A 16,269-nucleotide genomic window follows, 5' to 3' on the forward strand; every position below is an offset into this window, starting at 1 on the left:
TACAGCCGTAGCGTAGCGTAGAATCCCCCCATTCCCTACCCTCCCTCCGAGGCGTTGCGCTTCCTTCCTGCTTCCCTCCTTTGCGTGTGCGAGATTGAGCCGCGATCTCCGACTCACCCTCGCACGCTTCCACTGGCACATACGGCGCCGCGGCGACGATTTTATCGCCCGTGTACTTTATACCGAACCTCACGACGGCGACGCCGACGACAGAAATGCGCCTGGAGTGTCCATATAATTGCTGTCGCAATAAAGTTAGGTGCGCGATATATTTTGGCGCACATTATTTTCTTGCCTTAACTCGCGAAATATGGGTACGATATATACTTGATAAGTAGGAAAAGCTAAGGAGCCGTAACTTGAAGGATAATTATATCTTAAAGGGGTTGAGACACCAAATTTTTTAAGGCTGCTGTAGGCTTCCTCTGTATGCAAGGACACTCAACATGAAGTGTTGGGCTCAGCAAACGTTTAAAATATATTTCAGTTTGCTTCCAAAGAGTGCCTAAATGCTCGTTCTCGCGATTGAGACCCATCGCTCGTGCGATTGACACCGACGTCACTGTATTGGAAGCATAACGAAAGCTGTCGGCATGGTTTTGTTTGCCTGCGCTGGTACAGAACGTGTGTGCGAGAGCAGACAATGCAGCAGTGCGTGCGTCACAGCTTTGCGGGCCCACGTGACCAAGCTTGCTAGACAGTGACGTCACTGTACAACACGGCGCCCAGAAACCGAAACCAGAACATGTTCACATAATTAATGCAATATTAAATTATTTACCTAGAATATATGAATCTTCGAGCATGTATCATGCTTCCTGGAGCAATAAGAAACGTTTGAAACAAAGAACGCACAAGCCACAGGTTTGATGTCTCAACCCCTCTAAGGAAGCTGGAGACCACACAGTGAAACAAGAGGAAATAATGTGGACTTGTGTCGAACAGATAACTATTTGTATCGTGAACATGGCAGCGCAAAAACGAAACATTTAGCGAAGAACAACAGCATTTCGTCTTCATGCTGCTTTATTTGTTATCTTAGTGTAACATAATAGGAGGTAATACATTTGCAGGTGTAGGGAGAGACCTTCATTTTGCTCAAGTAGGCTGATATGAGGAAAATTATTTCTGGAAATCGGACTCTGCGTCCTATTAACTTGTCAAATGGAATCTCAGTGCATGTTTTGTTTTGCCGTAAGTGCTGGTAAAAAACGGGTTCTCATAGTTTGTGTGTGTAAAAAACAACAGCCTACATTGCTGTGAATATTTTGCTGCAATTTTATTGCAGCTGTAGCAGTAACTGTAATAGCTGTGGGTTGGAACACTGGGCTGGCATTAATGCAAACGTTTGGGGATGCTATACTTTAACAAGGCTTGTTGCTAGGCTAGATGCTGTTTCTTATGATATGGTAACCATTGAGTGTCGTGCCTTCTTTTTGTTATTTTTTTTTCTTATCTCTCGGCTGCTGCGAGCATATCTCATTTTCATTAGTGTCACATTATAATTTACGAATATGCACTGTTGGACTGTTTGTTTTGCCGTCAACTTCTCTTTCTTCCTTTAATTTTGTTTATAGATTCTGTCCTTTCATTCTCACTTTTGTACATGGCTGTCTTCATGAGAAGCCTGAGCTCAAAATTGTTCAACGCTGCCAACTAGCACAGCAAATGATCTTCCTTTCTGTACACTGTTAAAGGGGCCCTGCAACGCCATTTTAGGTTCACCACATTTGTTTAGAACCCGCCGTGGTTGCTCAGTGGCTATGGTGTTGGGCTGCTGAGCACGAGGTCGCGGGATCGAATCCCGGCCACGGCGGCCGCATTTCGATGGGGGCGAAATGCGAAAACACCCGTGTACTTAGATTTAGGTGCACAGTAAAGAACCCCAGGTGGTCCAAATTTCCGGAGGCCCCCACTACGGCGTGCCTCATAATCAGAACTGGTTTTGGCACGTAAAACCCCATAATTTAATTCTTTTTTTTTTTACATTTGTTTAGATCTATTCTCAGCCTGTAATAGAACATGAAGCAAAAGAAATGATCAAAATTGTCCCACACAAACCTAAATTATCCATCAGAAAATTCAAAATACAAGCAAAATGAGAGTTGCCCTCCACTCTAATTTTTGCAGCTTTAAGCAACAGATTTAACTCTTCCTTGACGTCATATGGTGCCACCCAATAGCATCAGCGCATTAGGGGAACTTGGTGCACTGCAGGCATACCCGGTTCATTCCTCCCGTCCTTCCTAAATTTCTGTGTACTAGAATGCCACCTACCCAGTATCCTCTTCTCCCTCCCTCCCTCAGCTCGTCCCCGATCGTGTCTCCTTCCCGGTCAACAACACACACTTACGTGTGTGCTGTCCCCCTTGAAAAAAATTTCTCGCTACGCCACTGGTGGGGGGTAACACAATAAATACAGCATATCCATGAAAAATCTGAAAGTGTAATCAATGTGTTCTTTCCACGCTTACTTATGGAGCCTTAGCTTGGACAATAAAAGATATTTTAAGCAATCTCAAAGCCATACAGTGTTAGAACAAGAAATAGCACGGCTTTCACCGTTGCCACCGCTCAGCCTGTGCTTCTGCTTTCTTTTGTTATTGAATGACTCATTTCCCAAGCTGCATTTCTTCTGTTTCTCTGTGGAGGCCTTTTCTGATTCAACATTCATGCATTCAAGCGAGACTGCACATTGTGAACACTTCCCCTCACGCATTTTCTTTGATAACATCTATGCAACAAAGGACGTGTGTGGCCAATATATAGGCCCACACCTATGCCATTGACTGTACATTGTTCCATGTTGTACTGCCTTTCATTCCGCACCAAGCTGCTCAGTCTTCTGTGCTGTTGACACCCCGTGTACTATTATTTCAGGGTCAAGGAAAACCAGTGCGGCATCGCTGTTTATCACTGTAGGAAAGAGGGGCTTATGCAAGCTGTGCAGTTATACCATGACAATCTGTTTCAACATGACAGGACACCTACGGATTCAGACAGGCAAGAAGCCATACCATTAAGCACTGTCTACATGCCTTTGCAGACCCAAGCAACATTTGCAGCCATGCACTTACTCATCAGTACTGACAGACATTCAGCTGCTTCATTGTCTGTAAAATTTAAATGCAAGAGTAATTGCTGTAACCTATCATCATCATCAGCCTATATTTATGTCCACTGCAGGACGAAGGCCTCTCCCTGCGATCTCCAATTACCCCTGTCTTGCACTACAATTGAACCTCGATTTAACGAAGTCACCGGGACCCGCGAATTTGTTCGTTCAATTGGGAACTTCGTAAAATTGAGAGAATGACAAATTTCGTTCGAGACAACAACAAATTTATTGTAAAAGTACTAAAAGTTGGGCGAGTTGGTAGCTATTCATCTTGAAGCTGCAGCGCTTGTGTGCGCGCTGCGGTTTCAAGATGAACAAATTTATTGCCTAGTGAAAAGGCTCGTGATTTTCGCCTGCGCGCGCTTCTTGAGCAGCGGGAGCACATAATTCTCGTAGCTGGCCAGTGAAACTGAAGCGTCCTCGATCGGCACCTGCGTGTGCCCCAGCAAACCGCCTAAGAATGTCGACGGCGTCCGTCACCTGGCGTGGTGTGGGCACGGGAACTTCGACAGTACCTGGATCGTTCACATCTTCAGACTCCTCTTGTGCGCCGGAAACAAGCTGCACTATCTCCTCGTCAAGAATGTCTGTTGTGTCGGTGTCTGTGTCTGCGTCAGTGTTCACGAAGTCGTCAAAGTTCTGATCTGCGGCCACCTCGTCACACCGATGAAGCTCTTTCCAACAACTGGGCGATGCCTCTTCCTGCTCGTTTTGCGGGCATGTGGAGCCCGATGCAGCCTCGGAAGTAGAAGTGTGGAAGTCAGCATGCCAGCAAGCCGCTGGCATCACACTGCCAGATTCTAGAGACCATAAATTTGGAATAACCTCTTTTTCTATGCATCTTTTTTACCCGGAAGGCTTCGTTAAATTGGGTTTGGCGGCGAAGTTTGTTTCGTTATTTTGAGTTCGTAAAAGCATTAAGCCTATGGGCAACTGTGGGGAGAATCCGAATTTGTTCATGAAATCGGGAAATTCGTAAAATCGGGTTTCGGAAAATCGAGTTTCAACTGTAGCTGATTCCAACTTACACCTGAAAATTTTCTAACTTCATCACCCCCACCTAGTTTTCTGCAGTCCTTGGCTGCAACATATGTGCACGCATGAATAGACGATAATCAGATCCCCTACAAGGGCGTCTGCTTCAGCAGGTGTTTGGTGTGTGCGAATAGTGATTTTTGAGACCGAAGCGAATATAATATCAAATAGTTTTTGAATCGCTCTCTAATCATTAATAGCCGATATCCCAATTAATTTAAAGGGATGTTCACATCCCAGTACTCTTAAAGTTAGCAAGTTTCTGTCATTACATTGTATGTTATGAAGCATTTCTTACTTTTATAAAAGCACAGATGGAGCAGGAGCAAGCAAGTAGTTTCTTTACATGCACAGGGCTCTTCAGAGAGTGAGAATGATCGGTGTACAGCCTGAAAAGTATGGCTACCTAAGCGTTGTAGCCTGCTCCATTCCGCAAGGTCTCATGTTTTACGTCTATACTATGCCCGCAGCGCTGAAAATTTACCATACTTTTGCACAAATTTTCTGTTTAGCTGGGCGCAGATGATGTTTTGAAATATTTGAAAAGTGTTCGACAAATATTTGCATTTAGGAATAATAACTATTCTACTCGTTATTCAAAAGTTTCTAATATTCGTACACCCCTATTTGCAACACCACGGATCCAAGCGAAGTCGGGTTGGACCCTCCGGTGTGTCACCGTGCGCGGCTTAGTTTAGCCATGTCCAGGAAAAAGGTGATTCTGGGGTGGAGGCCGCACACCTCTCTGGCCTCTGCTTCACCTAGATGGCACCCCTGGACTGACCCATCCAGGGGAAATCGGCTGGTCGCCTTTTCCTGTCCCCCTCTGATCTTTTCGCTTTCCTGTATTCTTCCTGACTTACCTGTCACCTCTTTTCCATGACTTCCAATTTCATTTCCTTGTGGCCTGTGTTAACCTTGTGTTTTCTACACCACATTGGGATGTGTCACATTGATATCGGTGGTGTACAAGTGACGATTCAAGCTTATTTTTCATAAGTCTTGTAGCGTCCCCTTGTTGGGCTCAGGCTTGTGACCCTCTGCTTTGTACCACCCAACTTTTGTCTTTAGCTTAGAGATTGAGAAACTAATTGATCAGCTCCCCGAGCCACACATATTGATAGAAGACCTAAATGCCTCAAACACTCTCTGAAGTGACCTGCGCTTGACGGAAGAGGCTGTCTAATAAAAAACTTCCTTTAATGTTCCGATGCAGTTCTCTTGAATAAAAAAGATCCCACCTTTTATAGTACCACACATAACTCGTACTCTTCTATGGACTTAACCATAGCCTCCGCAGCAATGATGCCGTATTTAGATTGAAGGGTGACCAAAAATCCGTACGGAAGTGATGGCTTTCCACTAGTTCTGAGCCTCGCCAAACAGGTAGAATGTATTTCGCATACACCCTGATGGAAAATCGTCACAGCCAACTGGGAAAGTCTTCAAGAATGTACACTTTTTAAGCGAGATGATGTCATGGCTTTATTCATTGATGCCGCTTCAAAGTCCATCCTGTAAACAAATGGATTTCCTAATAAGCTACGCAACTCGTGGTCAAATGAGAAATGCAGGAAGGCACGTAAAAACCAAAACAAAGCTTGGATACTTATACGAGAGTCTCCAACTATAGAAAACCTGATTAATTTCAAGTGCATTAAGTCATAGGGAAGAACATGCCAAGAGGTGAAAAGGGAAAGTACCTAGCAGGCATTGATTTGTATACAGATGGGGAAAAAAAAGGAGCTTGGAACAGGGTGAGAAAGATGAAGGGACAGCAAACACACTTGCCATTAGTAAATAACCAATGGAATAATATAGAAGATCAAGCAAATTCTCTTGGGGCCCACTTTGAACTAGTATCCACTTCTGCACACTATTCACGAAAGTTCTTAAGACATAAAAGAGCAAATAGAAAGAAAGTAATGCAAATGGGCACACCCACTCAGGGGTACAACAGCTCTCTCAGTATAGGTGAACTGTATGCTGCATTTATCTCCTATAATAAGTCTGCACCAAGACCCTAACGCATGTCATACAAAATGATTAAACACACACGTTCTGAAACTCTAATGATGCTCCTCTCATTATTTAATGCAATATAGGCAGCAGGGCATGTTTCGTCGTGTGGAGGGAAGCCATTACAATTCCCATCCTTAAGGAGGGGAAAGACCCATCCATGGCCAGTAGCCGCAGACCGATAGCACTGACTAGTTGTCTGTGCAGGCTTTTCGAAAGGATAAATCGGCGCCTAATGTACGTTTTAGAAACCAACAAATTACTATATCTGTACCAGTGCGGTTTCAGGGAAGATAGATACCTCAAAAGAAAATGCCTAAAACACTGAACCCATAGAGTTTCATACAATAATTACTACAGGGAACTGTGGTGCTGCCACCATGGGAATGATGGGAAGTACATGGATTTGTGTGATCTTCATGCTTGTGGAGTCGGACGTTCTTGTGGCTTTCTTTATTAGGCTTTATTGTCATCATTTTTCTAAATTTCAAAGCGATCTGTACTTTTACAAGTGCAGAATACTCTGCGGAAATGCACAATCGCTACTAATTGCAGCGGCCAAACCTGTCGAGGTGGCCGAATTGAAACGCGCCAAACGTCTCAACACACTGGCTTGCCCGCAAGGAATTCATAAGGGCGTTCTATGCTGCTTGTCGATGCATGCGTCTGTGGCGTAATGGTTTCAATGTTGGGCTTCTGTGCTAGAGGTCCTGTGTTCGAATCCTGCCGTCGGACAATTTTAATGTTTATTTAATTATTTATGACTAGGTATATTGTTGAAAATAATGGATTGACAAAGTCACGGAGCCATTTCAAGCCAGAAGGACGAAGTTTAGGCAAATCCATGTACTTCCCATAATTCCCCATGCTGGCTGAATCGCCCCGATTGCAGCTCCGCAGACAGTAGCGCCACAGTTCCCTCTAGTAATCATTGTGTGAAGCTCTATGGCTGAACGTACTGAAAGTTGTCACAGCCTGGGGCAGGGACAGGAAACGCTTTATGACCCTGTGCAAGAACCTCATATGTACACGTTTAGATAACGGCACCACAGTCTATCAGTCGGCTACTCCAAGTGTCTTGAAACTGCTGGGCCCTGTTCACTATTTTCTGCTCGCTTTCTTCTTTCTTTTTTTTAAAATCAACTTCTGCTGCTCCAGTGAGGCAAAATCCTCGAATTAGTCGGGAGGATTTCGCCCTCCTTTTGCCTTGCTTTGCCTTGCCTTGCTTTGCCTTGCCTTGCAAGCAAACCTTGTATTTTTTGGCCAAAATATTAAAAAAAGGACAATTTAGGCATCCGCCTCACAACTGGCGCCTTCAGGACAAGTCCAATACCAAGCCTCTACGTAGGGTCGAATCAGTGGTCTCTGCACCTGCAGAGATCTTACTGCAGTTCTACGTAATTTCTAATAGTGCATTCACATTGTGCGTATCCTTCATATTCCACCATAAACAACATATCACATGCAGTACTTTTTCAGAACCGACCTGCCACGAGATGACCCATTTTCACTGCTTGTGAGGAAGCTCAGTGAAGAAATGGGTGTTCCACTCCTCGATCATCATTTAATTGCTCCAGAGAAGCTGTTGTCGCCATGGCACTGGCCGGTCACAGAATGTGGCACGTTGTTTGTAGATGTTACAAAATGTGCTCCTGAAGCACATATTTGAATGCATTTCGTCACACTTCAGTCAGATTATTCGTGGCCAAAATTTTGCACTGAATTTTGCGTCTGTCTCATACTGGTGTCTTATGTAGCCTGTCGGTATATTGTTTTTGGAGTCCAATGTCCTGCACCCGGAAACAACTATTTTCGCTGTAAAGGCCTATGCAGTAATGTCAACTGCGCAGTACACGTCAAGAAAACAAAGCTGCAAATAGCCGTTATGTTTACAGACTCTTTAAGCGTCATAAGCTCCCTAATGAGATTATATAAATGCAAGAATCATGTACTCAACTAGCTTTAATTCAGTCCTCTGCACAACATATATGTATGTCATCATATACTGGGTACCTAAACACAGAAACATGGAGGGTAATATGCTTGCCGACCATATTGCCACATCCATAACAACAAAACTGAACAACTCTACCACAGCGGTCCCTGACACAGGTCTGAAACTTTTCCTGCGGAAGAAACTCTGGAGCTATTGGCAACGTACTTCGAACAATGAAACCATTAATAAACTCCATAATATTAAGCCAAACTTAGGAAATTGGCCATCTATAACAAAAATACAGCAAACTGAGGTTATTTTCTGTCATCTTAGGATAGGGCTCAAATATTGGCGCTCACTTTTACCTGTTGACCGGTGATGCATCTCCTGTCTGTGATAGATGCGGCGAGATGCTGACGGTCCTTCGCATCTTGTTAGTGTCAGGAATTAGAAGCTCAGAGGAAGAAGTATTTTGCTCCTTCATACAGACAACACACTCCCCTTCACCCGGCAATGTTTCTCAGCATAGAACCGTTTTTGACAGTAAGGTAGTTTTGAGGTTCTTGCATGATGTCGGTAAATTGCAAGTTATCATGAAACATGTGGGTAACAGCGCAAACAGACGGCAACAAGAAGGGAGACACGTACACACAAGCGGAGTTGTTAGTCAGCGCTTGTGTGTACATGTCTCCCTTCTTGTGGTCGTCTGTTTATGCTGTTGCCCACATGTTTCAAGATGAATCAACTTGCCCAAAAAGAAGTATCGATGAAGTGCAAGTTATCAGATCAAGTGATTCATAGCACAGCCTCTTGCTAGAGGCTGCTGCAGCGACAGCATTTTTGAAGGGCATTTGCCTCCCAGCTCTTGAATTCAAGAGGCCCTTTGAGGCACTAGTGCTAATGTCATCAACACATTTTACTACATCATTCATAACGAAAATTTTATGGTTGTAGTAAACATCCCTAACCATTCTCAGTTATATATTTTACGCACTTTGCAGCGACTGATCTTTTTACAGCCTTTGAGCCTTTTACAGCCATCTTGCATGTGCAATTCACTTTTCATTATCCGATTTCACTCACTATTCATTTGCAACTCATCACCACATGCATGACTCTTTTTGGCCATATGCACTACAATACACCAATAAACACTACACATCAGGATCATAAAATTTTAGCAAGTTTGTTGTTTGCAATAGCAGTAAGCATGGTGCACAAGACAGGAACATAATGCTCCTTCTGCATTGTTTTCTCATGCAGCAAAACTTTTAGAGTCGTTCGACTATAAGTGGAGTTATCGCACCAATACATGGCTTTCTCCTTTTGTCTCCGCTAGTGCGCTGGAAGCTACACAACAGAGAAGCCAAGAGCGCAAAGCCTCGGCCAAATGTTGAGTGTTGCGGTGGTGAAAGGGCTTGTCGCACCACCCCGTGGCAACCGCAGTAGACTACACTACACAGCAGACACAGCTATTGCAGTGCAAAGATGAAATTATTTTTCTGTCTTTTTGAGATTGCAGACGTATATGTGTTTCATTTATTTAGCTCAAGATGAGCAATTGTGTATTACTGAAAATGTTCTCGCAATCACGAAATCAGCCATTAGCACTGGTCCGGCAACTGCTTTCGATGAGGGCATTGCGGAAACGAGAGCACGCAACTATTCATTGCATTTGACAAAGAATTGTGAATCTGCATTCAGTGCAGTATTATTTGGCTCACGTGTTCACAGGAGCTTCACTAACAGATTGGCAATACTTTACAGCAAAGCTGTATACCTCTACCCCCCCCCCCCCCCCCCCCCCCCCCAATGCATTTGTAGTGTCCGCAGGCAAAAACTCAACCAATCAGCAGGAGGCGTGCGCTGTTGGATTCCTTTCAGCACCACCAGATGGCGCTCGCATCCGTGACGGCGGCAGCGCCAGCCATATGGGGAAAAGCAAAAAAAGAAGAACCAGAAAGGTCACCTTCACGCATAGCGTTTGCCACAAGTGTTTCCCGGTAAAGATTGCGGTTGCATAAGCTGCAGTTGCCGGGAAGTGGCAACTGTAGCATACGAAGCAGGGAGTGACGTAACTACACTTTCGTATGTAAAAGAGGAACCCACCTAGCAACTGATTTGTGTAGTGGCAGTGATATGGGAAGGCCACGTATAGCGAGGACTCTTGAAGAGCAGCGTGCATACGAGGCGCAGTGATGCATTTATCTTCTTTCTCGTCCACTCTTTGGAGCTGCACGAAGTAGTGCCACAAGCCAAGTCGCAGGCTGTTGAAACATCTGAGGCTAATAGTTAGTAAAATGCATGTGAATAATTTCAACCTACGTCGCAGTGGGTAATCGTTCTAGGTGTCGTTTACAGCTTTGCTGTCCAACCACCTTCACAGCATGGATTGGAGACCCCTTTTTACTATTTTCAGAAAGTGTTGCGGGGGTCCCTTTAAACATTGGCCCTCAGACTGATGTCATACTTGATCAGTAGAATCAGTGGGAATGTGTAGCCACAATTGTGGTGACTCTACTGAATACTAATCCACCCAGGGTAACACATATGCAAGAAACACTGAAATGTGTGTGTTGTTTCTGCTTGCAATGATCATATACCTTGAAGGGCATTTTGTTGTTTTATTACCTTAAATGGCGTTACCTGAAATGGAGGAATATTTAGGATTTTTATGAAGGGAGAAAAGTCCGGCTGATTAATGGCGAATATGGTCCGATGTAGTGCTTCTCTTTAGTGTCATTTAGCATTGCAGTTGTCTTTATGTGATTGTTCTCGCATGTTAGCAATGTATGCATTTCCACTTGTTACCTTGAATTTTGTGGTGTTCATTGAAGGTGATGCACTCAGCCCAAACGGTGGCCGCTGCTGCACAAACATCGGACATTTCTGGGTCAAATGAACAACGGTGTTATTCAAGACAGCACCTTTCTCCATTGTATATTATGTCAGAATTCTGAACCTGGTTCCTTGAACTGCATTTGTTTTCACTTTCGCACATAAGTGATATTTATTGTCATTACTGTAGGGCTGCATGATGTACCTAAAATCACTCTCCTTTCGAATTCTTTTTTCATGTTTGAGAGGTCAGTAATGTCCACGTTCTTTAGAGAACATGCTTTATACACTATTCTTGTGTGAAAATTTCATAAATATATGATTCCTTTGCTTTTTTGTGGCAAGCATCATACTCCTCATTCCCGCCTCTGTACAGCTTTGTAATGGCCCAGAAATTAGCTTACCTAGTTAGCATTTTTGTTATGCTGTGTACTCTCACCTAGGGCATTTTGGTGAGTCTGTAGCTGCAGGTTACGAGCGACTATCCTGTGACAGTCAAACTACAAGTGCCAATGTGCACTAATGCAATGCGTTTATTGAGTACCATCCAGGTAGCAGCTGATGAAGGTGATAGTTCTGAGACATGCATCCTCTTAAAGGTGCCCAAAGGACAAGTGCCTGTGTATTCTGAATCAATGTCGTCTTATGGTGCTTCATGAAATGGGTTGGTCTTCAAAAAAATCATATATTTAGATTTTATTAAGCCTCTGAATATACTGTATAATTCATTAGGGACAGTTTATTAAATATGAATAGTATCCCTCCGTATATGAAGCATATGAAGTCCTGATGTAGAGGGTATCTGTATGTGTAGGATATATTTCTTTTTTCACCTTCAGATTCCTTACTTGAAAACCTTCGTGGCTGTAGGTGTATACTGAATTGGGCTGGTAGCTACAACTAGCATTTCATGATAGTTGTAGCTGTGCTAATGTAAATACTCTAGCACCACGGCATAGGTGCTAGAGTGTGCTAGAATATGGTCAAATAGGTTCGAATGTCAGTTGGGGTGCATTCATTCAGGTGAAATGCATACCAGTTAATTATACTGTAGCAGTCAATGTGAATTGGAGTATGCCACCAAGAACTTTGGGCTGTTCCAACAAAAATTTTTCACCACTAGGTAGGCTGTGATGTATCTCCTGTCGTCTGGCATTTTCAGCCATGTGATAGCGACACCGGTGTATGTTTTGAGGCGCTGTGGATCACACTACGTTAGTCTCTAACCATGAAAAATGCTTGTCATGCGGTCTTGTAACGCATGCAGGGCACCTTTCAACAAACATTGTATAGCTGTTTTATACAAATGCATAAAGCTTTTGTATAGACCACATCTGGTGCTGTAGTTTCCAGCATTCCAACATCCAAGTTGCCTTTGTTGCTGTGAAGTTTTTTTTACTAAGGGAGAAAGTCAAGGGAATCATAATTGTTCAGTGACTAGAAGAAACGTCATCAGTACTCACCAATCGAACTTTTGATGTGTTGAATGAGAGTGCTGACAGGAGCATTGGAATACTTCTTTGGAGAAGGATCTGTTGTTATGAAGATTGTGGGCAAGTACTAATTATTGTTCAAAACAACAATGCTTTTAAATTGAAAAAAAAATATATATTTCAGTCTCAAGAAGTAGGCTTTGCAAATATATGAGAACTAATATGCTGTGAGGTGTAGCACCATGCCCCCTGCCTAATATGTTTCTCAATGCAAAAAGAAAGAGTTTGTATATGTTGTTACTGTTTATGCTGGCTTTAACTGTGATCTTTTTTACTGTTATAGATGTGTCCATGCCTACTACAAGACATCCAAGAAGTTGTGTGCTTTATGCTGCTTTAGGCATTGCCAGGACTCCAGCTCACCAGATCCTTCGCATAAAGCATCCACTTGTTTGCTCTGTTGCATGACACAGCAGTTTGATATGACTAATTTACCATTGGGACAGTGTTATAACTGTTTACTGATTGCCACCTATGTCTTTTCTTTTGTCTGGAACAAGTTTGCTGCAATTTACTAGCAGTGCAGTAACGCAACACTGCAATGTGCTAGCAAAGATTGTACTTCAGTCGAGGTAACATATAGTGTGAAATTTTGCCTGTCTTTAGAGTTCTCTTGAACAGTCAATGCATGTGTAGTGTGTTTGTGACATCTCATGTGACAGAAACACTAAACGATAGCTAAGTTACCTTTAGTACTTTGTCGTTTCACTTTGCTTTTGCTGAAGCAATAAAACAATCATGTAAAATATTTACAATGCAGTATTGGAGAGAAACAATTGTTTGTGTAATGCAGAAAAATTGTGACTGCATTTTCTTCCACCAGCAAAGGGTATGTTAACTGAACTTTCTTAAATGCTGTGTTTATCTATATTTTGTCATGTCTTTCTATTTTTATTTTCTTTCATAATAATTGCTTTCATTCTGTTCATACTTCATTTCATACGCTCTACATGTTTTAACATCAGTTGATGCTTTTGTTGTGCTGCATTGTATAAATTCTTCTATGCAAAAAAAACTGCATAGTGCTTAGTTTAATAAGTGAGTGTGTAAGGCAGTGTTATGCGTAAGCTTAACATAAAAATTGCATGCAAGATCCGATCTCTATGCATTGGCTGCAGGAATTTGTATTCATTAAAGATAGTTATTTACATACAGCGAGATAGAACTTGAGTAATGTATGTACTGCATGAATGCTGTGTGGCCACAACAGCAATATGTCGGCTGGGTAGCCCAAAGTTACCCCTATTTTGCATACAAATGTGGCAATCTTTTTTGACTGCCAAGTGTAGCGCTACTGTTTCGTTAGAGTGTACTAGAATGGGGGAGTGGGTCCAGTGGACGCTTTGGCAAGCTCCTAGGGTGAAGCAAAAACGTAGAAATTGTGGCGGCGCTGCCGTCACCTTATTCTTAATCTCCGGCCAACAAACGTTGGCTCCTGCTGTTTCGGCAGAGCCCATTGGCTGAGGCGAGCTCACGGGTTGAGTAGCTGTCGTCTGCTCGACGCACTGTCATTGCTGCATCATTTGCATTCTTTTCGCCGCTCTTTTTCCATTTTATTTACAATAAATCGGTGGAGAATAGTATCAGTGTTGCCGCTACCGAGTATCCACCTGTCAAAGCTCTATGCAGCTGCAGTAGGGTCTCCGACGCAACAAGCGTCCGGCCGGTGTGCAGGGTCGCTCATTCGGGAGAAAGCAACGGTGGCGCCACCAACTTTTCAATAAAGAAAGCCTCAGCGGGGAGCCTGTGCTGGACCCACTCCCCCAATCTAGTACACTCTAGTTTCGTCATGTGTGTGACACATTGTTCATATTGCCTTCCGCTGCTACGTGTGACTTTGCAGGTTCCTTACCATCAATGTCCTTGGAGCTCGAGTCCGAACACGAAACGCTACTCTGCCGGATGTGCTTTCACAAGGCTGAGAAAAAGCCCTGCATGGACGGACATGTGTGCACACACACAGGCAAGCGGCCCTTCAAGTGCGACCTCTGCCCATGCACATTCAGTCAGAGGGCCAACCTGAGACGGCATATGCAAAATCACACAGGAGACCGGCCCTTTTCCTGTGTGCACTGCGGTGCATCTTTCACACGGAATGAAACCCTCTGGACACACATGTCTTATCACACAGAGAAGAAGCCCTAAAGGTCAGACACATGCCGTTTTTAACGCGAAGCATTCTGTGCAAGCTTAAGGCGTTTTGAGTCTACTATCTATCTATCTAGCCTCCTATGTCGTGATGCCGTCGGGGTCATTTCGTCAACTGAATATATATATATCAAAATAGGCTTGCGGCGGCATTACATACATGCATGCATAACATGAATGTCATGTCATGACATGAATGGTACGAATGACATGATGCCATCGGGGTTGCTTCTTTAGCTCAATATAGTCGTATATCAGGATATGAATGAAATGCATGTGTGGCTTGACATGGATGACATGATATAAATGTCGTGACATGGATGACAATACATATAAGTGCATGCCATGACATCAGTGGCATCACATGCTTGTCATGACATGTACGTCATGACATAAATGGTATGAATGGCTTGATGCTGTTGTGGTCGTTTTCTTAACTCAACATATATCTAGATACAAATGACATGACATGCGTGCATGACGACATAAATGTCATCACATAAATGGCACGCGTGTCATGACGTGAACTGCATGACTTGACATTAATGAAAAGACATGCACACGTGTCTCGCAACACATATCCTGATACATACCCAGTTAAAGAAATTACCTCGACACCATCACCTCATTTCATTGATGTCATTGATAACCTTAATATATAACTATTTAGAAAATGAAACTGACATAAATGACAATCAAGTCATGACATGAATGTCATAAATTACTATAATGGATTGAATGACATGACACAAATTTCTTTAACTGGATATTTTCTGGTACACATGACATGCATGTGTGACATTAATGTCATGCCACGTATGTCCTAAAATGATTGGCATGAATGTCATGGTTTGTAAGTCAAGCCATGACATGCATGTATGCATGCACAGCATGAAATTACAAGGGCAAAAACTTATGCCGACCAAGTGGACCAAGTTGTCTACTAACTTGGGCCAATGACTATGTTCTTGTGTTTGTGATGCCATGATGGTCATTGCATCATCATTCCAGCCTCGTAATCTGACTCTCGCCTCTGATTCTGGCATGCCATCTGCACTCGAGCCAGGTGGCACACGTAAGAAGATCCCGACATCTCAGCAGCAGAACACCGGATTGTGGTTGCATCTGTCGATTGAAAAGCAGTTTCTCACGAGCATTGATTTCCGAGCGCCGGAGAGCAATGCTCCACCTCCTCATTCCTCCCAAAGCTCGTACCGGGCTTTCATGGCCCTTCTTGTCTTTACCAGGCCGCTTAATCAAGCATCAATGTGTGGTCTTTCCTGGTGCACATAGTGTCCGAGTACGAGAACGCTGCATTGAATTCCACTATGGTAGCGTTATCACAGCTCAGGCCAAGGCAAGCAGCTGCACCGTAGCAACTCGTCCGAAGGGCTATAAAAGGACATGGACTTCAGCTTGTACCATAGTTTCACCGTCAAGTCAGCCGTTTGTGTCCTCTAAGGGGTAACACCTGGTTTCGTCTGTGAGCATTTAATTTCTGCTTTTCTTACCCATCTCGCAGCTCCATGCGGCTCATTCACATCGATGTGATCGTTTGTAGAAACCATCATGCCTGTCCGCCCTCCACAATTTTTTGTAGTAAGGTTTACAGATTGGCCATCGATGTGATCGTTTGTAGAAACCATCATGCCTGTCCGCCCTCCGCAATTTTTTGTAGTAAA

At 43.5% G+C, this 16,269-nt stretch overlaps 1 long non-coding RNA gene across 3 annotated transcripts in view; it reads left to right on the forward strand.

Annotated features, from left to right (window-relative positions):
• LOC125940841 (uncharacterized) overlaps positions 1–16,269 on the forward strand; it is a 58,009-nt gene that overhangs the window by 751 nt on the left and 40,989 nt on the right. For 2 of the 3 annotated variants that reach the window (XR_007464040.1, XR_007464039.1), the window contains exon 2: positions 9,942–14,586. This is a non-coding gene — a long non-coding RNA (uncharacterized LOC125940841). The remainder of the gene's footprint in view (positions 1–9,941; positions 14,587–16,269) is intronic. The other variant, XR_007464041.1, reaches the window with a different exon arrangement.

The sequence above is a fragment of the Dermacentor silvarum genome, chromosome 10 (assembly GCF_013339745.2).
Source record: "Dermacentor silvarum isolate Dsil-2018 chromosome 10, BIME_Dsil_1.4, whole genome shotgun sequence".
Lineage (NCBI taxonomy): Eukaryota > Metazoa > Arthropoda > Arachnida > Ixodida > Ixodidae > Dermacentor > Dermacentor silvarum.